At 39.9% G+C, this 23752-nt stretch overlaps 1 long non-coding RNA gene across 2 annotated transcripts in view; it reads right to left on the bottom strand.

Moving 5' to 3' along the window:
• The window catches only part of LOC133476494 (uncharacterized), a 125885-nt gene that overhangs the window by 70346 nt on the left and 31787 nt on the right, over positions 1–23752 (bottom strand). The window contains exon 2 of one of the 2 annotated variants that reach the window (XR_009788065.1): positions 22689–22921. The exons of the other annotated variant lie outside the window; for it this stretch is intronic. This is a non-coding gene — a long non-coding RNA (uncharacterized LOC133476494). The remainder of the gene's footprint in view (positions 1–22688; positions 22922–23752) is intronic. 2 annotated transcript variants of the gene reach the window in all.

Raw genomic sequence — 23752 nt, 5'->3', positions numbered from 1 at the left:
AGGTTTTCTTCGGGTACTCCGGTTTCCTCCCACATCCCAAAAACACGCGTGTTAAGTTGAGTGAAGACTCTAAATTGCCCGTAGGTGTGAATGTGAGTGTGAATAATTGTTTGTTTATATGTGCCCTGCGATTGGCTGGCGACCAGTTTAGGGTGTACCCCGCTTCTCGACCGAAGATAGGCTCCAGCACGCCTGCCACCCTAGTGAGGATAAGCGTTACAGAAAGTGGATGGATGGATGGATGTTTATGTGACTCCACCATGGCAAGTTTGAGCATTGTTTCTTTTTATAGGGTATGTGGGTATATACAACACGACTGTTGATCTCGGGCCACTCAAGTTTCAACAAAACCCTTCTTGGTTGGACTTTTTCCTGCATGCAGCCTATAACAGTGTGTGTCAGCTCAATTTATGCTGAGAGCTGGAATATTTTCATGGTGCCCTTTTAAGCAGCAGCAAGTCTGAGATAGTCTGTCCCCACTAGCTAGTCTTACCAAGGTGCATGGACTCAATTTTGCCCTTTTCAATTTAATTTTCCACTAAAACAGGAGAATGACGATGCACTATGTATTTTCTTTTACGGTACAGTCTTGAAGTAGTGCAATCTTCAATAGTGATATATCTGTTTTCCTCTAACACTGCTTCTGTCTTTTCTTTTCACCTCCTCTCTCATTCTGCAATTGTATCGTCTAGTATGTACCTGCAATCTAAGAGATGTGTACTGTTTTTGCAAACAGACTGTAGTTTTATGCATGAGGTGCATTTGAATACATTGTCATGGGTTCTACTTTGACCTATGCCCACAATGTTTTGTGGAAATTGATTTAACTGTGCATAATTCTTTTGCATAATCCAACACACACACACATTGAAACAAACACCTCCAAAAGATTACTTCCTTAGCAGAAGTAATAAAGCAAAACAAATGACATTCTCATCTCCTAATTAAGCCTTTTCTATATGAATGCCAGTTCCTCTTGTAGTTTTACTTTTCCACTGACTCTCATAACACTTTTCTTCCCTGTCATCCATCCGACTGTTTTGTTGCCTCCCTCCTCCCCGTTCATATGAGAGGCATATGAGAAATGACACTGGACAAGTCCTTGCTGCCATATTAATCCTTTTAGATCCTTTAAGCTTCTGAGGGAGGCACAAATGCAACTACTCCAATTCAAATCAATGGCAGTATCTCCCAAAGGTCATATCGGTGGACTGCTTGAATGTGTTTCGTTTTCACAACATGAAAAGGGCACAAACAAGCATGCACTAACACACACACACACACAAACACACAAACACACAGCACAAAATGAATTGCATTGGCTGCCCATGCTAAAGCTACCCAGCTTGCTGCAAGAGGAATTCATGGGTTGTTTGGTCAAATGGAACTCTGAGCCACAAGCCCATGGAGCGACTCCAGTCATAAAGCTCTTTGTCTCACACACTCTCTCACTCCCCCTGTCTTTACTCTTAGAGCATAAAATCATCGCGAGAGATGAAGGCAGGGATCAGTGTTTTGTGCTGTTTTGCCCATCACAGATTTCCATCACAAAATCTTGACAGCAGTCTGAAAGAGCAAGGGTCTAAGTAAGAGAGACATGCTACAAAATACTGCTGGTCACAGCCCATCAGTGTTACGTTTCCTGTGGTAAATCACTAGTCAGTAAAAGGAGTTGGGCTTTGTGTGAGAGGAATGGCTCTGAAAGGGAATATATATATATATATATATATATATATATATATATATATATATATATGTATATATATACATCCATCCATTTTCTGAGCCGCTTCTCCTCACTAGGGTCGCGGGCGTGCTGGGGCCTATCCCAGCTATCATAGGGCAGGAGGCGGGGTACACCCTGAACTGGTTGCCAGCCAATTGGAGGGCACATACAAACAAACAACCATTCGCACTCACATTCACACCTACAGGCAATTTAGAGTCGTCAATAAACCTACCATGCATGTTTTTGCGATGTGGGAGGAAACCGGAGTGCCCAGAGAAAACCCAAATGGTTGGCTGGCAACCAGTTCAGGGTGTACACTAAACGCCCTCCTGGGATAGGCTCCAGCACGACCGCGACCCTAGTGAGGAGAAGCGGCTCAGAAAATGATTGGATGGATGGATATATATATATATATATATATATATATATATATATATGTATATATATATATATGTATATATAGCGTGTATTGGTATGGATAGAAATGTAATTAATTTGGGAAAGATACAAAGGAAGGTAGACGTCTGCGTTTACTTCCGGGTTATTTTGATTTACGCTTTAATGATAAAATCAAACTAATTTGTCTCATAAAGGGGCAACATGTCACATTTTATATGTATAAAATTTTAGGAGAAATCGACGACAAACCTTTTATCACGCTCATCTAAAGGTTGCTACATTTTATGAAATACGAGTTCTAGATGACAGAGGCTTACTTAAACTCAAAACAAACACAAAACACAACCAAGAGTGGAATTGTATAGAATATTTAATGTAATCTACGAGTGATCTATAGGGAAACACAAAGAGGCTAACTACAGGAAGAAAAATAACTAATACTAGTGAAAGAAGAGAAAAATAGGCATGTAAAAAGGCCCATTGGACATCATGTGCTGCTGGGCTAAAAATGTGAATTTGAGTGTTTAATGCGTTGAGTCAGAGAGAGTGAGAGCAAAGTTGAGATTTTCTGTGAAACTTGTAATTTCCACAAAATTAATAAGACACTAATATTGCACATCCTGGCGACAATTGCATTGTGTACTCACGAAGGTAAATCAGCTCGTCTCTGGGAGTGGTCTCTCTGGGCGCGTCTCATGAGGCGAGGAGGTAGGTTTGGTTGAAGAAAAAGATGCACAAAAATAAAACAAAAACAGGTGGAAAAGGGGAAGAAGTTGTTCTTCACATGTTCTGCGGGAGGTTGCAGCTGTTTCTCTTCCTGCCTCTTCAGGGACTCGCTAGCAATTTCAGAGCAATCACGCTTGGCTGGAAGCGTACCTGGTACTTTTAGCAGCTAGTCTTATCGCCTAGCAGTGGCCCACGTAGAGGCTGGGAAGCCGAGTCCGTTCTCATCCCGACATTGATACTGCGTGAACAAAAGGAAAGATCTGGCCACCCCGTAGCTGGGGAGCCGATAGCAAGAGCGCAGAACCAAGAGAGAGACTGGTAGCGGGAGTCAGGGGTTAAATACCTAGGGGACGTGTTCAAAGAGGACCAAGGACCAGACAAGACCACAGCCATCAGCTTGAATCTGGTCTACAATTTGACCCATAAAATGGGTTTAAAATCATATATTAATATAAAATACTCCCAACTTTGTACTCTTTACTCACAGGTCAAGCATATAGAAAGACTGTTTAAACTTTAGTCTTGGCAAATCAAGTCTTATGGTTCAAATCGCATTTTTCTCAACGTCTTGCCAGTGCACCAGTAAAGTTGACACTGACACAGACATCAAGGCATACATTTGGAATATTTCTGCAGAGTTCGTGAAATAGCAAAACAGACATTTTATCTTCAGTTAAAAACAACTGAATAGATGTTTATGGGTTGCAGTACTCTCTAACGCCAGTGGGTGGCACCTTGCATGTCAAAGCTGGTCAGATGAGCGCAAAAGTGTACTGTTTGGATGCCATAATGCACACCACGATTGGAGGAGAAAAAACACTGGACATCACCCTAAAAACACCACGCCAACAGTGAAGTTCGGAGGTGCGAACATGATGGTGTGGGGCTAATTTTCAACAAATGGTACTGGTAAACTTCACGTTACTGAAGAAAGGATGAATGGGCCAATGTACTGAGACATTCTTGACAAAAATCTACTGCCATCTATGAGGATGATGAAAAGGAAACGAGGGTAGACATTTCATCAGGATAATGATCCAAAACATACTGCCAAGGAAACTCTCAATTGGTTTCAAAGAAGAATAAAAAAATAAAGCTGCTAGAATGGCCTAGCCAATTACCTGACTTGAATCCAATCAAAAATCTATGGAAAGAACTGAAACTAACCAATGTCCATAAAAGAAGTCCGATGAACCTTCAAGATTGGAAGACTGCTTGTATGGAGGAATGGGCCAAAATCACATGCCCTTTATCTGACTTTTAAATTTAAAGGCATAATGTAAGATTCAATAGATGACAAATATGAAACAAAACATGAAAAATAATTCCTTCATCAATCTAAGCATGCTAAATTGTGCTTTTTCGGTGATCTGACAAGAATCTTTTCACACTTGAATATATTTTGTTGAGATTTTATGTGATAGACCAACACAAAGTAGCACTTGTTAGTGGAATGAAAATCGTATATGATTTTTAAGATTTTACATGAATATATATGGCGGCACGGTGGACGACTGGTTAGAGCGTCAGCCTCACAGTTCTGAGGACCCGGGTTCAATCCCCGGCCCCGCCTGTGTGGAGTTTGCATGTTATCCGCGTGCCTGCGTGGGTTTTCTCCGGGCACTCCGGTTTCCTCCCACATCCCAAAAACATGCATTAATTGGAGACTAAATTGCCCGTAGGCATGACTGTTAGTGCGAATGGTTGTTTGTTTGTATGTGCCCTGCGATTGGCTGGCAACCAGTTCAGGGTGTACCCCGCCTCCTGCCCGATGACAGCTGGGATAGGCTCCAGCACGCCCGCGACCCTAGTGAGGAGAAGCGGCTCAGAAAATGGATGGATGGATGGATGAATATATATTTGAAGTGTGGTGTGCATTTGTATTCAGCCCCCATATTCAGATAACCCTGGAATACAATGCAATGCAATCAATTGCCTTCAGAAGTCACCTAATTAGTGAATAGAGTCCACCTGCGTTGAATTTACTCTCAGTATAAATGCACCTGTTTTGTGAAGTTCTCAGTGGTTTGTAAGAGAAAACTAGTGAACAACAGCATCTTGGAGACCAAGCAACTCACCAGACAGGTCAGGGATAAAGTTGTGGAGAGGTTTAAAGCAGGGTTAGGTTATATTAAAAAAATATAAATATAAAAATATCTTGAAAGAACGGTATAAGAAGTCCCATTTTCAGTTTCCTACAAGTTATTTTGGGGACATTGCCAACATGTGGTCAGAAAAGACCAAGTTTTTTTTGGCCTAAATGCAAAGCCCTATGTGGCGGAAAACTAACACTGCTCATCACCCTGAACACACCATCCCCACTTTGAAAAATGGTAGTGGCAACATCATGCTGTGGGGATGCTTTTCTTCAGCAGGGACAGGGAAGCTGGTCAGAGATGATGGGAAGGTGGATGTAGCTAAATACAGGGCAATCCTGGAAGAAAACCTGTTGGAGGCTGCAAAACACTTGAGACTGGGAAAAAAGATTGTTCCTCCAGCAAAACAATGACCCTAAACATAAAACGAGAGCAACAATGGAATGGTTTTATCAAAGAAAATTCATGTGTTCGAATGGCACAGACAAAGATTAGACCTAAATCCCACGGCGCATCTGTGGTAATATTTGAAAATTGCTGTTTACAGATGCTCTCCATCCAATCTGGCTGAGCTTGAGCTATTTTGCAAAGAATGGGCAAACATTTCAGTATCAAGATACTACTAGATAAAACTGGTAGAGACATACCTCAAAATAGCTGCATCTGTAATTGGAGGCAAAAGAAGGCTCGACAAATTATTGATGCAGGAGGCTGAAAAGAAATGCACACAGCATCTTTAAAGTTTTGATTTGCTTAAAGTTTTGAAAACTATGTATCATTTCCATTCTGCTTCACAAATATGCGCTACTTGGTGTTGGTTGATCACAAAATGTCAATAAAAAAACATTGTGTAAGGTGGCAAAATGTGAAAAGGTTTAAGGGGTATGAATACTTTTTCAAGGCATACTATCCATACATTATACAATCCAATACTATACACTGCTCCTTCAAATCTTTGCATTGTTGACTCATGCACCAGTTCATGAAATGATCATGGCAGAGGCAGCCTTGGAAGGTAGTTAACCATCCATTGTGGATCTTTTGGACAAGCCAGAGATCATGTCAGCCGTCTTCTGATTGCTATTGCCTGAGCCATGCTGCAATGACATAATTGGATCCAATTAAACACACATTTATTTGGCTGATCATGCTGCCTGGATTCACTCTGTCATTTGTAACAACCTGATCAATGAGCCATTCATACAACTGCATTATAATGAAACAACACAGCAGCCTGTGTGACACCGTAAATTGCCTTATTCAAACACTTTCTCTAATTCTTGTGGGAGCCAGCACTCTTGTCCGCTCTTTAAGAACATGATGTGAGAAAATAAAGATAGAGGGAAGTAAAAAGGGGGACTGTTTAACTTGTGTTTGTTTTTCATTCCCCCTGCGGAGTTTCAAAGTTTTTGGTGAATTAGTGCACTTGTGTACGTGTCGGCGTGACTGTGTGAGGCCGCCACGACACATGTGGAGATCATTATGACGTCCAGATACCAGGGGTTGCCAGTTTTGTTGAATAAGGACAGTGTTCTTTGAATTATTTGATTTTATCTACCATACTTTCCCACCATTTTTCATTAGCAGAAAATAAACAGTAGATCAATGTGTTCTTTGTATGGTCACTGGGCATGAATTCGTCTGCTAGACTAAAATCTTTTTTAGGTTGCTAAGTGCATATATGACTGTCGTTGAGGAAAAATATGAAAAGCTTAATGGAAACAGGGACAAAGACCCTTTATGTCTAGGAATAAAAATAGTGATGAAGGTGATTGATATGTAGAAGCTTGGCAAAATAAAAATCAGAAAGTGATAATTACAGTGGAACGACCGATTACGTTTTTTCGGGCCCTCCGTGTCGGAGTCGAAACAAAATTAAGGGAAAGAAAAATACATCAACTAAAGCCTGCTGCTCTCTGAATTTGATTTCGGAAAATGCACTTTAATGCACTCTGAAGCTCTACAAAATAAGCTTATGCATTTGGGTTGTTTCAAAAGATATAGGTCTTTCTGAGATATGGGTATGTCGAAACAGAAGTTGGGATTTGAAGAAAAATAGCTGTAATTCACAGAAGCAAATTAAACGAACTCAAAATCCCTAATTTGATAAGGTTTGCTATAAAATCTGAGTGGGAGGGAATTTTCTTAAAATGAAAAATGATTTCAGAAGGTCATTGCATTGTGTGTTTGGGTTAGATGATTCCCAGGGACACTAGACTGTAAATGCCACCCCTTTTGACATTAACACAGAAGAGTAACTCTGATCACAATTGCAACACATGATGGACACACGGGGACACTGTAGAATAAATGATGTTTCAACCAAAGTGTTTGAGCTTTAGCATCAAAAGCGTCTTCCCCTCCCCCCTGTGTATCTTTGAGCAACCACGCGGATATGCAACGTACAATAAACGTGGCTATTTACTGACCCATTCTTCGACTTGGGCAAGTCTCCAACCAATCGAAAGATGATTTGTATACAGTATTTCATACAGACAAACATATATTTTATACAATGCTTTTCCTGTTCAGGGTTGTGGGGATTTGGAGCCTAGCCTAGTTGACATTAAGCAAGATGCATTGTGCACCCTCTAATCGCAAACATTTAGAAAATGATTTGTATAATTTACATTTATTGCATTACCATCTTCAATGATCTGAGAACCGACGTTAAACAATTATTAATAAAAACAAAAACCAACAAAAAAAGCATATAATCAGACATCCTCATATCCAAATCATATCCACAGTATGAGGGTAAGATCGCATATGCAACCTGTGGGGGAATAAGTCAGTTGAGGCCAAACTTATGTTGAATTTGTTCATTTACTTCTGTACACTTCATGTAAATAGACAGCCCAACAAGAAATTGGCTCAACTATAGCCAGTGGATGGGAATTTGTCATTATGACTTTCACTTTTATGTCAGCCTATGTGCTGTTTGGATGGTGTTTAGGGACTGCTGTGGGATGCTGTGATGTGTTAGACGGTGTTGCAAATTTATTATTTTCTTTTGCTCTGTGACAATATTGGATGTTGCATGAAATTCCTGAAAGAATTATAGTGTATCTGACAAAAGATATTTGTGCTGGCTGGAGTCAAAGGTTAGAGCTGTACATTTTTCACAGCACCCAAAAGAACCATACACTGTTTTCTGATTGATTTGAGCTTAGATTTACACTACCTATGCTTTTACTGTCAGCAGAAAAGTTTAATAGTGTATGTGGCAAAGAAGATGATTTTGCCATCCATCTCCAGAGCCGGTGGCAGCCCACTACAGCTGCAGCTGATTGGAATGATAGCGAGTACAGTGAACAGTGATTGAACTGAAATTGGAATTGGTGCTAAGCCTTTGCAGCAGTGCAAATAAATGAGCTATATATAACTATAATACTTTTCAAATATTCCTGAAGGTAAACTCCTTTCTTGGCACAGGCGGTCTAAGATAGAAAATAGCAGGTTCGGTCAGACACACTTCAATAAGTATTTGTCAAAAAGAGTATACTGTAAATTCAAATCAAGTCTATTACAATTATTTTATTTGTTCTGTCTCTTAGCCAAGGTCTATTTTTTTCAATTCATAAATCTTTTAGACCTCCAGAGTGAGGACATGATTTATGGTGAAAACAATCAAACCAGCATGTGTGTCCTGTAGTTTTTAACAGTTGTCAGTATAGCTACATTTATTTACTGTGTAAGTATTTCTATATAGATTAACAGAACAGTATAAATAATATGTGATTACCTCCACCATGAATACATTTATAACTAGTGAAATGGATAGTTGCATATGACTTGAAAACCTCAGGAATTATCATCCATCACTCTCAGACTCACACAGATGTATTTGTGTCACCTTGTTGGCCAGACATTTCGCTGCTCTTCATTATAGTTATAGCGTTATAGTCCAGTGACAGAAGCAGATGAGTGAGTTGAAAGTCGACTGTAAATTGGCCGATTGGAAGACGAGATGCCAAAAATACGACAAGCGATTAGTTGACTTCAAGCGTTCAACGTCAATGTAGTGTAATAAATTTGACTCGTCGACTTGTCAACTAATCTGTTCAACAACTAGTGTGTGCGTGTGAGTGTGTGTGTGTGCGTGAGTGTGTGTGTGTGTGTGTGGTTGTGTGTGTATGTGTGTGTGCGTGCATGTGTGTGTGTGTGCATGTGTGTGTGTGCGTGAATGTGTGTGTGTGTGTGTGCATGTGTGTGTGTGTGTGCGTGCATGTGTGTGTGTGTGCGTGCGTGCGTGCATGTGTGCCAGGGCCAATTCTAGGTTCAGAGGTTTAGGGGTGCTGTTGTTTGGATGACAGTTAATGTCAAAGTAGTGTAACCCCTAATCAATTATAATTCCGAGAAAGTATTATTAAAATAACACAACTTACTTTAAATGTGAAAGCTTAAGTAATAATGGTAGTCACTGATGGTGTAGTGGTACAGTCGCCTGACTTTGGTGCGGGCAGTGTGGGATCAGTTCCCACTCAGTGACGGTGTGAATGTGAGTGCAAATGGTTGTCCATGTCCATATGTGCCCTGCAACTGACTGGCGACCAGTTCAGGGTATAGTCCGCCTTTCCCCCGAAGTCAGCTGGGATAGGCTCCAGCACCACGCGACCCTAACCAGGATAAGCGGTGTTGACGATGGATGGATGGATGGATGGATGGATGGATGGAAGTAATAATGGAATTCATCCCAAATAAACGAAATGCCTCTCTCTGTCTCTGTAATGCCGCACATTGTTATATTGCGTTTTTTTATAGTATTTTGTAAAATTGCAACATGATAGTTTTGGTATTATGGCGCGGATTAAGTGACTTCAGTCCTCACTGAAGTTATTTAGTATACTTGTTCAACAAGTGTTACATTTACAACAAATATTATGATCAGACATTCTGGTTGAGGAAGTGAGGACAAAAATTGACTGGATCACCTGTAGGGAGAATTGATAAGGAATGAATTAGAACTGTATCAGATCACGGTCAGTAATGATTTAATTTCACATCTATGACATTCATTTGGGGCGGCTGCCTCACAGTTCTGAGGACCTGGGTTCAAATCCGGCCTCCCCTGTGTGGAGTTTGCATGTTCTCCCGGGCCTGCGTGGGTTTTCTCTGGGTACGCTGGTTTCCTCCCACATTCCAAAAACATGCACAGTAGGTTAATTGAAGACTCTAATTGTCCATAGGGTGTGAATGTGAGTGTGAATAGTTGTTTGTCTATGTGTGCCCTGCGATTGGCTGGCGACAACTTCAGGGCTCTCGCCCAGAGTCAGCTGGGATGGGCACCAGCATGCCTGCTTCATTTTCAAGCAAAAGTATAATCCAATTTGCCTCAATTTTAATTCGTCTGACTCTCAGTTTTACTGAGGGATGTTATTCCTCAATGGAAATATATAATTGAATACTTCTTCTTTTCCTTCCGGCTTGTCCCGTTAGGGGTCGCCACAGCTTGTCATCCTTTTCCATGTAAACCTATCTCCTGCTGCCTCCTCTCTAACACCAACTGCATTTTATAAATCCAATAATAATCATAATAGTATTAATATTAATAATAATCCAGGGCACGGTAGCCGACTGGTTAGAGCGTCTGCCTCACAGTTCTGAGGAGCAGGGTTCAATCCCCGGCCCCGCCTGTGTGGAGTTTGCAAGTTCTCCCTGTGTGTGTGGGTTTTCTCCGTGCACTCCGGTTTCCTCCCACATCCCAAAAACATGCATTAATTGGAGAATCTAAATTGCCCGTAGGTGTGAATGGTTGTTTGTTTGTATGTCCTGCGATTGGCTGGCAACCAGTTCAGGGTGTACCCCGCCTCCTGCCCGAAGATAGCTGGGATAGGCTCCAGCACACCCGCGACCCTAGTGAGGAGAAGCGGCTTAGAAAATGGATGGATGGATAAATAAAAAAATTTTTAGTCCAGTTGTTATAAGTCAGACAAATGATCATGAACACATCCATCTTATTCCATTCATTATCTGTTGAATACTATCTATTTGAAAGTGTTATCTAAAATAAATTGAACAGAAAACATTTAAACATTGATTCAGCAGTCTTAAATGTCCCATCCTTATCACTGTAATAAAGAACTTAAATAAGTAACATACAGTAGAATATCATCATTTCTAAATGTACTGTACTTGTGTGCTGTGTGTGTTAAAGATATTTTTGAAGAGATTTCTTTTTTACCCCAAGGAGTTCTATCAATTTTCAAAATTCTCCCATCAGCATATCTTGAATTAAATGTCATGATTAACAGAAACATACCTTGCAAACATTTTGAATTCCTTAAGGGCGCACTTTGTAATATGTCGAAAAACTTCTACCTATCCTGAAATGTGTGATAAATAAAAGCTTCAGACCTCTCCCTGAACTCCCATTCTTTTGTTCTCTGTTTTGGTTTGTTCCCTTCCCAGTAGATTACTCGTTAACTAGAAGACATTTATGACATTCCTTCAGTAACGGTTTGGAGCAAAATGTTTATATGTGCTCATTTCTAAGTGCCCAACTTCCTCTTTCTCTTCCTGCAGTTACTCCCTTTACAGCTCAGGTAAAGAGTTATCTCCTAAGAAGTAATCTTTGACCTCAGCAGCAAGCTCAACCCGAAACCAATGCCCTCAGTAAACAGAAGGTGCATGTGTGTGTGTGTGTGTGCGTTTGCACGTGCGTGTGCATGTGCGAGCAAGTGTGTGCATGAGAATTTATTATGAGAGAAGAAAGCGCCATAGTGCAACTGAGAAACCAGGGAGCTGCATTTTTATGATTATTGAATAAGTTCTTGATTATAGCTGGAGCCAGTGACTGCAGAGTGTGTGCTTTCTCCTCGTGGTAGTTAATGTAATTGAATGCAGCTGTTGGGCTTTTCTGCACAAAGCTTTGTGTCTTGGTAAGGTCCAGTGTTATTGCATGTTTAGTTAAGACTTGCTTACATAGGGGAACGGAATAAGAATAGGACATTTGTGTTTTATGCCAGTAAGTGATCGTGCAAGTAAAACAAACTGCGGGGTCCAAACCTCAAGAATGCTGATCCCACTTGGCTGCCGGGCCAGCGTGGAGTTCTATATGAATGAATACACGCTTGCCAGTTACAACAGCAGTGGACAACTGGATAGCAGCTGTGCTGGCATAAAATTGACTGAGAAAAGGAGAGCGCAATACTCGAAGAATAAAAGTGTTACAATCTTTGTGGTACCAGCTCACTGAAACAATTTGCTTATCGTTCCTATATCTGGAAGATTTTTTATTGGTATTTTTATAATGTATGAATGTACACACTACTGTGTATTATGTCAACAATTTGTGAAACTTCGGACATAATTCCAATATCCTTTGCTTTAATCAGTCATCTCAATTGTCCTGGTTACTTTCTCTGACTTGCAGAGCGAGACGGGCTGTGGGAAAGAAGCAGAAAGGAGAACTCCTTCATTACAGGGTCATTATTCAATTACCTTTTTATTTTGATAGGATCCAGGTGAGCAGGAAGCGTGTGTCAGAGGTTATTTTGAGGGAAGCCCGCATTTACTGGGTCAGATATTTGTTTGTACAACAGTTCAGTCATTATGGATTTCATTTCTATCTAGGCTCTCTATTCTACTGACTACTAAAAGCTTTATGACGCATTCACTCACTCTGTTAAACACAGACATTATTTCTGCAATGAATAAAGCTTTAAGCGAGGTCAGGAGTTTAATGTTGTCCTCAAGGATACATTGACAAGGCCTGTGGCAAACTTGAAGCACAGGCCACCTCTTGAGTACATTTGGCTTATACATCACGTATACATGTACTGTATCGTTATATAGGTACTTATAAAGATATGGTGCATGTATATTCATTACTGTTGAATCATATTCAGCTATGGGTTCAAGCTGAAGCAACAATTGTATTCTGGCAAATTGACAGTGAGAGATAATTACAGAGCACTGCTCAGAAGCATGATGGAGATGGGCGATAAAGCCGCAAACACTTAAATGGAGAACCATATACCAATTAAACTGATTCAGGAAAATGGAGGTGGCTGAATGAGGGGGGTAAGGCTAAAAATGAGCAGTGGGGAGGTTCCTAAGCAATGGGAGCAATGTGATGATCAGAAGGAAACAGAGAAGAGGGTTAAATGGCACAAGGGAGAGCAGTGGCGAGTGAAGTGAAGGAGAAGAATGTGGCTATGACTAATGTAGGTTGATGATTTGGAGGAAAATGATTAGTTGAGAGAAAGAGAACACCAAGGGGATGTGAAGATGTGCAAAAATCTGAGAAATGGCTTCTAGTTCCCATGAACTCTAGTCCCATGAGACCTCAGCATTGGGGTGAACTGTAGAGTGCACTACTTCCTGTAGATCTTTAAATAGACACAGATGGAAACTCCCATGTAGAAAGACAAGTTAAATACCTCAGCAGATGGAAAGTGGTCAAGAGTCTTCCCTTCAGAGGCATCACAAGAAACTATGTTTAACACTTCAGTTCTCAATGGGAAATAAAGATTTTCCCTTTTATCATACAGCTAATGGAGTTAATTTGTTCCACTGAGGGAAGTGTTCCTTAACCACAAACACAGCGCTGCAGAAACAGTTTGATTAATGCAATGAACCGCTCAGTAAAAACAAGAATATCAGAGAGGTTGCTGTTTGGGTATACTGCTAATTAGTGCAAACGGTGACCCAGAGCATTTTCTTCTAAATATTTAATCTTAATCGGCTGCAGGACAAATTATAAAACTATACTCTGACCATACTGCTTGAAACACTAAGCTCAATATCTTTCTAAAAACTTTGAGCCAAAGCATTGTTATATTAACAGTTGGTATTCTCAAACACATATATGGCACTGTTTTTTAATTATTTTCCTCACCTTGTAATTTGTTGTAATGTTCTTGAGAAAAGATTTTATTCGGTAATGCAAGAAAAAGGAGTTGAGCTTTTCTTCTTAGTTGTGGGTTGTACTTGAGTGTGTTATTTTTCCCCACTTACTTAAACTTACTTTTCCAGTTTCCCAATATAGAATCAATGGACTTTTGGCAGACTAAGAAAGGAGCGTGTTTATTTCTCCCAAGGACATACTGCGAGGAAGAGAATTCGATGGTTTGGTGTGTTTGTGTATTTGCAGTTGAGTGGGTGTGGATGAGAAGGAGAAAACTGATTCTGAGAATGTGTTGTCGTAAAAAAAAAAAAAAAAGGTCATGGGACTTCCTGGCTGCCTTGTATCACATGGCAGGAAACACTGTAGGGTTAAAAAGTATATATATTTTTGTTTCCCATGCTTTGGAAAACTGGATATTGGAATCAGCTGTATAATCCATCCATCCATCCATTTTCTGAGCCGCTTCTCCTCACTAGGGTCGCGGGCGTGCTGGAGCCTATCCCAGCTGTCATCGGGCAGGAGGCGGGGTACACCCTGAACTGGTTGCCAGGCAATCGCAGGGCACATACAAACAAACAACCAGTCGCACTCACAGTCACACCTACGGGCAATTTTAGAGTCTCCAATTAACGCATGTTTTTGGGATGTGGGAGGAAACCGGAGTGCCCGGAGAAAACCCACGCAGGCACGGGGGGAACATGTAAACTCCACACAGGCGGGGCTGGGGATTGAACCCGGTGAGGTTGACGCTCTGACCAGTCGTCCACTGTGCCGCCCAGCTGTATAATGTGATAAAATATTAAAATGTTGACAAAAATTATGGAAAGGTTTATTGTTTATTGTTGTCTATTGTTTATGTGTACATTTTGCACTGTGAATACTGTTTTTGAAATATAATACAACAAAAACACAACAATTGGCATGTTCAATTGGGAATATGGGTGTGTGGGGTAAAGAATCATTTACTTGACCAACATACAAAACACATATTAATCTATGTGACAAGTGTAGAAAGGCAGCCATCCAGATAGAAATCTGTTGAAATCAACCAACAGAGAAGGCTTAGTCTACTCAATGTGGCAGTGGTAAATCAGACCCCTAAGTTCAATGAATGTCAAGCAATAATAATAAACTAAGCAATAAAACCAATACCATCCATTGAAGGTTATAGGATCATACACCTCTGAATAATTGCCTCTCATTTAACCCCGAATACATCAAAATATAATCTTTCTCCAGCTATTTCTATCAATATAACGCTCCAGTGCACCTCGATATCCTCACAGCACCACCACATACGGCAACCAGATTTAATGCCTTAAGGGGCCGTGGAAAACAAAAGATGCTTTTTTTCAGTTGAAGGTCTTTCACTATGGACTTTTGAACTCACTTTGAACATTTCCTCAATGGCTACCGAAAAGCCACCAGAGACAACCTATAGCCGATATGCTCTATTTTTTATTTCTGTTTGTGACCGTCACTGCAGTGAAACTTTACAAAGTGAGTGATGAGACATCAAGCTGCTCATGTGGTTAAAGTGCCTCACCTCCAACTTTTAAAACCTTGTTATCATCAAATCTGCTGTTTGCAGTGCTTAAAGTTAATAAGTAGATCAACAGCTAATCCTATGGGCTGCACTCCTTAGTAGCTCATCGCTGTCTGAGTACTAAAGAGGGCTTGCATGCTGAAGTTGTCAGATGTGGACAAAGAATTGGGAGTTGATTAGCTATTGTTTTCCCATGAAAGCACAGAGGGCATGATAGTCCGGCGCAAGAGTGATGCAACCTTTCGAAACAGCAGTCTCCTTTAGTGTTTAGGTTTCTCTATCTGCACACAAACTTGTGTATGTATGGGTTGTAACGTTCACAAACAGAGCATGCTTGTCTGCTGTAACACCTCTGAAAGCATGTAAACTGTGTCCGACATTAAACCTTTTTGAGTGGTGTCCCAAAGGGGCCATCTTAAGACAGTTGAGGTTGAGTTGTGGCGGCCCTGTCAGAACTTGTACTGGCCCCACATATTTATGATATAATGTAAGTTTTAGTGATTATTTCATATTTAGCATCTTTATACTGTTATTTAAACCCCTTTAAGAAATCATTAGTACAACTGCATTCATGGCGATGACTCTGTCCTAAGCTCACTAAAATCTAAGCATTACAATTGCACTAATAATAATAATTAATATTATTATAATAATAATAGTTAAAAGAATAAATCAATCGATTCTTGTACCAATAATCCGTGAGTGAGAGCTGCCCATCAGTGCCGATACGATCACATGGATGAGCTGTTAATTTTAAAATGTATTTATGTTGAGTGCTATTGGCGATATGATCTGACATGTTTTTTGGGGTTTACGTCAGTGTGAATGGGGGAGGAGACGCTACACTCGGGCTGGGCGATTATTGAAAAAAGAAATGTATTACAATTATTTTGATTAATATTGAAATCATGATTAATAAACACAATTATTCACTTGTTTCAAAACTTTGTATTTGGTCAACTACCAAAACTCAACTTTAAATATAACTTAAAAGAACAACCACAACCAACAATAAATTAGTAACAAGAAAAATAATAATACATAAAAATAATAGAACTTGGAAATATATATATATATATATATATATATATATATATATATATATATATATATATATATATATATATATATATTCATGGCTAAAAACGTGCCAATGCTTTTAGCCATTACTGTATTGTCTTTGGCTATTATAGTCGTGTAAAAAAAAAATCGTACTCGTTTAATGTAAGCTAAAAAAGAGTAGAAGATAAAAGTCACGATATAACGTAAATAAAGTCTTTTCACAGATTAGGACGGAAATATGCCCCCGAGTATTGTTATATTACCTGTCTGTATGTTAGCACAGTGTTTGTGTGTGACTATTCGTTATTTGAAGGTAAATCCCTCCCGTGACCTAATGTTAGTATTAGATAGCCCATCAATAGGATTTTCCATTGACTGTTAGCATTAAGTTGGAAATTTCAAAAATTATGTGTGTCTTGTATTTAAATATAAAAAGAGGGTAATTATTTATTTCAAAGCATGCTCAGGGAGGGCAGTTTAAAATTTTACAGGCTGCAAAGTACAAGCTGCTGTATGAGGCTAGCGTCGTTAGCTTCGGCTATCCTCTTGAGGCTAACTGAATGCGTGCCCATTTATCCAGTCTGGTGGTGCTGGTCGCGGTTTGTCCTTGCGTCATCACAACATCCTGTCTTGAATGAGATGTTTCGGTGATAAAATAATTTCAGACTGACACTGAAAATGCAGTTTTGGGCCATTTTTGGTGGGCAAAAATCTTCAGTGACTTAGAAATTTGTATTGGCCCGAGCGGCCCAGAGTCTATAGGTAGTGGCCCGACACAGCAGTGTGGTGGCCCTGGGCCACTGGGCCACCGTTAATGTCGGACCCTGACAGAAGGGCTACAAATGTAGCACAGACACACTAACGCACGCATTTATTCACACTTCAAGTCTCTCACCTCAACTGAAGATGCTAACTAGGAACGCTGCATGTCAGAAGTGTGTGCCATTTTAACAGAACAATGATACACTTCACACAACGACCTCTATCCTACGTATCGGTTTTGATTAGCTTCAAACTCTTTTTGATATCACACAGCTCCAAAATAGTTTGTTTGCTCTGCTATTGGAGACCATCTTTGCTCTTTTTCCCTTTAATGCCAATCCTTAGTTTTAAGGATAAAATAATGGTGTTTTGTTATGAGTCTTTGATGATAATTGTTCCTGTAAGCACTGGTTCTACATCAGCCATCATTTGTTCATCCAGAGTCATAAACAGATAAACATTCTAGGAGGTTCCAGTTCGGAAGTTTAAATATTTAGATGACATGCTGCTTTATAATATACTGGAAAAAGATAACACAATAATACAATGGCTACAACTGTACTGTAGTTGTCTTAACAGACACTTTGAATTGAACGACAGGAGGCGGCTCCTGTTCAGGAGTCGATACCTTGTTTTTTCTAGTCTTGTTTGTGTTGAATCTGCATGTGTTTCGTCAGGATGTGTTTTGGCTTGGCAACACATATTTTGGTGGTAAATTAATTGAAGCGCCCAAAAATTTGAGAAGCCAGTTGGGACCCGAAAGAGACTCCTCTTTTTAGATAGCTGAGCCTAAAGAACCGGCTCTCGAAAAAGAGACAAAATTCCCACCACTATCTTTGACCCTATTCTATTGTGTGCAGGTGTGTGCATAATTATTTACATTTATTGAATAATAGGCACGTTTTTAAATGTGCAGCATTAACTAATTGTGATCACATATTCAGTGTTTTACCATATTTTGGCCGAACGTGAATTGAACTTTCTTCATTTCCGCCTAAAGAACGTTTTTGAGAATGCACTTATTCTGGCGTCTATGAAGAGTTTTTGAACGAAAATAAATTTTTATTCAAGAGTTTTGTTACGGACTTCCAAGACAAAACTCATCTGAAGACACCATATACGAGCCTTCATATGTTCGGGGACAAATGCCATATTTGGCAGCCGATTCAGTGCAGCCGCCATTCCTGTTTATATGCACGAGGTGAGTGCAGGGACACTGCGTAAATGGGAGTGGATATGTTTTTTGTTAGGAAAATTATTATTTGCATCGAAATGCTTTCGTTATAACACTGTACAATCACACTGTCATGTTATGGAATTTATTTAGTTTTGTAATATAAGACTAGATCAGATAACATATTTTGTTAATATAGTCAGCCAGAGCTGCTAGGAATGGTAAGTTAACTGTGTCCCCATCGTTCCTTTCATACTGTGTAGCATGTTTTTGTTTGCACATTAAGGACAAAAGTCATGTTTTTGTTTTAATTCTTCATTTTAAAAAAGAGCATTCAAGGAACAAGTTTTTCCTCATGCTTTTGAGATTGTTGGGTGATAGCTGCAGCTGGCTGTTAAGGTGCACTGAATGGGTGGCAACAATGGTGAAATGAAATGCCAGTATTTTGTGGGTAATAGCCCATCAGCAACATACAGTATTAAAAAAAAAGAACTATGAAGAATTTCTCTTGTATAATGCGCACCCATGTATTATACGCACCCCGAAAGTTGACCTAAAAGTTCTACCGATGTATAATTCATTTTTACAATGCATGATTTTGCTTCTACACATATAATCAAAACATTAGTATTATCTGTATTTTGTTAGTTTTTTCAAGTAATTATTCTAAAGTTAAGTACTTTATTTGAGCATGTAATACTTTCTTTTTATTTACTTGCTCTTATTTTTAAATTCACAGCCCTACTATTACAACCACAATTCCAATGAAGTTGGTACGTTCTGTTAAACATAAATAAAAACAGAATACTAAGATTTGCAAATCATGTTCAACCTATATTTAATTGAATACACTACAAAGACAAGATATTTAATGTTCAAATAATTAGCAAATAATCATGAACTTAGAATTTTATGGCTGAAACACAGGATACACAAAAAAAAGGATACACAAACGTGTGGACAGAAACAACAGTGACAGGATAAAAGATGCGACTGTCTCATCTTATCAGTCCTCAGGCAGACTTACCGGAGCCATATAAGAAACAATGAAAGAGCTGAGATGTCTGGGTGACACCTTTTTTTTTTTTTGGGTAATTTTTTATAGCATTGTAAAATTAATAACAATAATAATTATTATCCAATGATTCCAGCCAACTTTCTACATCTTTGGAGCACATTATTGTTTGAAATATAAAATGTTTTATGTTCACACAAAATTCCCTGTTCACGTAACAAGTTGTATAACATTAATTTGTTGGGAGATGTTTTTAGTAATATGCTAGCCAAAAGGAAGATGAAAGTTTTTATGTGCACTGCATGCATATGTGTGTGTAGTAATGCTGGAGTGTGTTTGTGTTCATTGATGAGTTAAAAGCATCCTCATTTTCCTCTGCGAATAATAAATAAACCTTGCAAAATACTGCTCCCAGCACCTCAAAAGCTCTCTAATTACCAACTGTAACAACCATTAAGTTGCTGGAAAGCTGTTGTAAAGGAAATATTTCACAATTTAAGCATGTGATGTGTACAATTTTTCAGCCCTTAAGAAGCAAGAGTAAAGCAAGCTGTTTGCTCCCTGATCGCTGTCAGATCGTTAAAGTCCCTGTAAGGGTAAAATAATGTCTATTCTATACACCGTAGGGATGTGTATTGCTAACAGCCCTGCCAAATTTTAATGATTAAAAAAATCACTAAGTGTGTAAAATTAGGCTTCAAGTAATTATAACTAAGTAACCCACAATTGCACCAGATAACCGCTGATGAGAACAAAGGTGCTCAGTTCTTATATACGTAGAGAGAGAGGGGCGACCCATGACAGATGCCAATTATGTGTGTCATCGGGCACTGTTTTAGCCATGACCCAAAAAATCTGGAAAACTGAAATGTTGAAACAGTTTAAGGCCATGGGCTTTGGTATCCTGACTCGGACAAATCCAGTGCGGCGCGTGGCGTCACTCTACGACGGGGCGGATTGCACCCGGTTTTCATAATCTCGCAGACACATCCAACTGGCATATTTAACAAAAGGGGCTGTCTGCGGTGGTGGACTTTATTTGCCAGCAATCAAAGCGGCTTGATTTGGTCATTCCCTTTAAATGGGGCGCAATGATGGTCTCGCAAGCATGGAGAGCAATCCATGCATGACTGGGCGTGACTGGAGCATTGTCACTTGACCAGTCTGGGAAAAGACAATCTGATTAAATACAGTATGAGCTGGTGGTAACTGCGGGTGCCTTAAATACACTATATTCCCAAAAATATTTGCTGACTTGACTCACATATGATCTGAAGTGACATTCACTTCTTAAGTTTAGTATGACATCAGTCCACCTTTTACAGCTATAACAGCTTTAACTCTCCTGAAAAGGCTTTCCACAAGGTTCAGGAGTGTGTGTAGGGAATTTTGACCATTCTTCCTGAAGTGCATTTGTGAGGTTACCCAGTGATGTTAGACAAGAAGGCCTGGGTCTCAGTCTCCGCTCTAATTCATCCCAAAGGTGTTCTATTGGGTTGAGGTCAGGAATCTGTGCAGGCCAGTAAAGTTCACCCACACCAGACTCTCTCATCCATGTCTTTATCGACCTTGCTTTGTGCATTGGTGCACAGTCATGTTAGAACAGGAAGGGGCCATCCCCAAACTCTTCCCACAAAGTTAGGAGCAATGACTTGTCCTAATTGTCCTATGAATTAGAGCGGAGACTGAGAGCTAGGCCTTCTTGTTCGACATCAGTGTGTGACCGCACAAATGCGCTTCTGGAAGAATGGTAAAAAATTCACATGAACACACTCCAAAATTTTTTGGACATTCTTCCCACAAGAGTTGAAGCAGTTATAGATAGCTGCAACGGGGGGACGGACATCATATTAAATCCGATGAATTAGGAACGGGATATCATTTAAATTCAGATGTGAGTCAAGGCAGGTGAGCGAATACTTTTGGCACTATAGTGTATGTCCACAAACCTCATGAATCTATTCCCACCCATGCATGCTTGTTTTCAAAGAGTTTGATGTCCACTGTTCACCTATTTATGAATGAAATACGTCTGATCAACCCCAAATGTCCGCAGAGCACGTGTATCTGTCTGCCCACTCTGCGAGGAGGCAGATTAGACCCTGTTTTGGTACTTTAGTGGACCAGTGTATCCCCAGCACATTAAAAATGGAAAATCTGCGCTGGAGTGAACGTCACCACAGCAGGCGTCAATCCTGTCTAATCAAAGCGTTAGCGAACCATTATCGCGTTAGACTCCTACACCACAACTTAGAAGTGGTATGAGCTGGCCTAAGTTTAGACGGACTTTCTGTGCACCAAGATCTCACTCTGTCTAGCGTATCTCGAAGAGCACAACCTCGATGCACTGACATCGCCCAGCTTGGCGCAGATAGGTCTATCACAGTACAGCAATCCTTGCGCTGGCATGAATATGAAGCTGGACACCATGTGCACTCCCACACACATTGTGCAGTCTACAAGTATAGAGCCCTATATCTCCACAATTCAGTACTAAATTGTTCTTGGTCTTTGCATTTTATCAGAAATTATTTCCAATGTATAATGTATTAAGAAAAATATCTCTGAATTCACTTTACAGGATATCGAAGATCTCTATGAGACAGATGATCTTGCAGGGTTTTCTCTCCTCCGCTCCAGTCAGCTGGCTCTCAGTTAGCCTGTTGAACTGAGGACTGATGCAGCCGAAGCACTGTGCCAGGGTCCGTTTAGCTGAAACAGATCACTCTCTGCTTGCATGAATATATTAAACCTTTCTGCTGCTATTATCCTGAACAGTGTTACTGCAATCGGGGGCCTGTTCCCTTCCTTTGCTTTTGTGCACTTCACCATGCCACACAATGACCATACTCTCAACATTTTTTGTGTTACTTTGCTATTGTATAACTTCAATTCATATCTAAAGAAGTATATTTTAGTCAGTTTTGTGATTAGGCTCTTTCAACACCATGGTGTAATATAGCTCTAAACCACGGGTAGCTTTTCCCCCGTTTCACTCTCATTCATTCTTAATTGATTTATACCATGCACCCTGAGCGACACATTGCTGTGGCCATTTCCGCGTTCTTGTGATCATCCACATTCTGCCTCTGGATTTAGGACAGCGCCCATGGTGGTTTTAAAGACACCGAAACCTTGAAATGCATGAAGCTCTCCCTCTTTTCTATCAGGCAAAGCTTGTGGAGATCTGCCTGTCTGTCATCCTGTGTGTCACCCTTCTCTGTCATTATCATCACTGCCTCTTAGCCAAGAAAAAACTGTGTGTGTCTGATTTTATGCATGAGGAGCCTGCGTGTGCACTTATTCGTAAGCGTAGTATATGTCGTACCCCACTTGCTGACAGATGGGAACCTCAGGCACATCGCTGGAGGTCTCTCTTTGAAGCAGCCATCCTTGCACCCCTCCTCCTCCATCATATTCTCCGGCTTCCTCTTTGCCCGTTCATTCCTTGTGCGCTCACCCACCAAGAAGAAGAAAAAAAAGCTCACACAGGCAGACCCGAGAACCAGGCTGCAGGCACTGGAAGCCATCCTCTGTTACGACAGGGAGACAGACCCAGCCCTGTGTTTGACATAATAAGACAGAGTGAAATGTTAAGGAAGCGCAAATGCAATATTCAAGTGAAAATTACAAGGCTGGCAGAAGCGTAGCTTGGCACGGTGGTATTTAGGAATATGTTAGAATTTTGAATATCTGAGCACACTGAGGTATTATGTGTTAGGCATGGCGGTGTGACGATGAGTGCCCACATACTGTTTGGAGTTCATTTTGTATTCAGTAACAACTATAAGCTTGCATTTTAAAGTGTATTATTGTTTTTCTTCTATTTGACTGAATTGAATAAATAATAATATAGCTTTAGTCAGAAAAGCACAACAGCATTATTTTAAGTGATCCATACTGACTCATTCAATAAATGTATTTTGTATGATAATGAAACTTTTTACCACTGGCTTTATGAACTGATGGTTAGTAAACAGCAGTCTGTTCAATATACAGTACTCATGTTGGTAGAAATGCACTCATTGGCCAATGCAATAAAGACTGTACATTTCACAAATTAATAGGATCCAATACATACTGTATAATGCTTTACCATAACACTATCGATTAATCAAAAAATAATAGAGATTAACTGTATTCTTTTTGTAAAACAGTAATGATACATAAGTATAAAACAATGTTGTTGGTTTTAAATGAGCAATGCTGCTAATTTGAGCAGCTGTGACATAAACTTTATATTGTATGGTGAACTGTATGTGTACGACCTAATCTGTTTTTGTTCTCCTACAACTATGTTGGCTTGAGCAATGGATATATTTCAAGGCCTTTCAATTTATCTAGTTCTATATTGTAGAGCTGTCATCTGTGGTGCAGCAGCAGCATGAACTG

The sequence above is a fragment of the Phyllopteryx taeniolatus genome, chromosome 4 (assembly GCF_024500385.1).
Source record: "Phyllopteryx taeniolatus isolate TA_2022b chromosome 4, UOR_Ptae_1.2, whole genome shotgun sequence".
Classification (NCBI taxonomy): Eukaryota; Metazoa; Chordata; class Actinopteri; order Syngnathiformes; family Syngnathidae; genus Phyllopteryx; species Phyllopteryx taeniolatus.
Note: the sequence above shows the minus strand (reverse complement) of the source record. Positions and strands in the feature narration are given on the sequence as shown.